We start from the raw sequence: 550 nt of genomic DNA, 5'->3' as shown, positions 1-550 counted from the left end.
TTGTGGAGGACAATGAACTAACGCGAAAAGGAGATTTCGAGCAGAAAATCCTCAAAAACAAAACAGGCCAATACGCAACATGCCATCGGATCTTCCATCGTTAGCCGTTACACAACGACGTAAAGGCATCCGTCAAACAGAAAACTACAAAAACCTTTCAAATTGCAGGGGAAGGATTTTAAATCAGCTATTCCAACCGTGGAAAACACCCTTTTTTATACCATCGTAGGAGTAATGAGTCGTTCCACTCGCAAACATTGTGTACTCGGAGACAACGATCGCGCTTCCCTGATATTTGCCCAGTGCTGTAAGGCTTCGAAAGCTGTCCGAACTAAGGACAGAGTTTGAAAAAAAGACAGAGAGAAAAAAACCACATACGGATGTGAAAATCTGTTATTGTGGAGTCGTGAATTTGAACAACACTGTGAGTACAGCTGTGTTTGTTTAAAACACATGGTGTTGACACTCTGTTATTGTTGGGGACAACATTGTTTAAAACACATGGTGTTGACACTCTGTTATTGTTGGGGACAACATTGTTTAAAACACA

Source organism: Littorina saxatilis, linkage group LG1 (genome assembly GCF_037325665.1).
Source record: "Littorina saxatilis isolate snail1 linkage group LG1, US_GU_Lsax_2.0, whole genome shotgun sequence".
In the NCBI taxonomy this organism is placed as follows: domain Eukaryota; kingdom Metazoa; phylum Mollusca; class Gastropoda; order Littorinimorpha; family Littorinidae; genus Littorina; species Littorina saxatilis.
The sequence above is the reverse complement of the archived record's forward strand: the minus strand, read 5'-3'. Positions refer to the sequence as shown.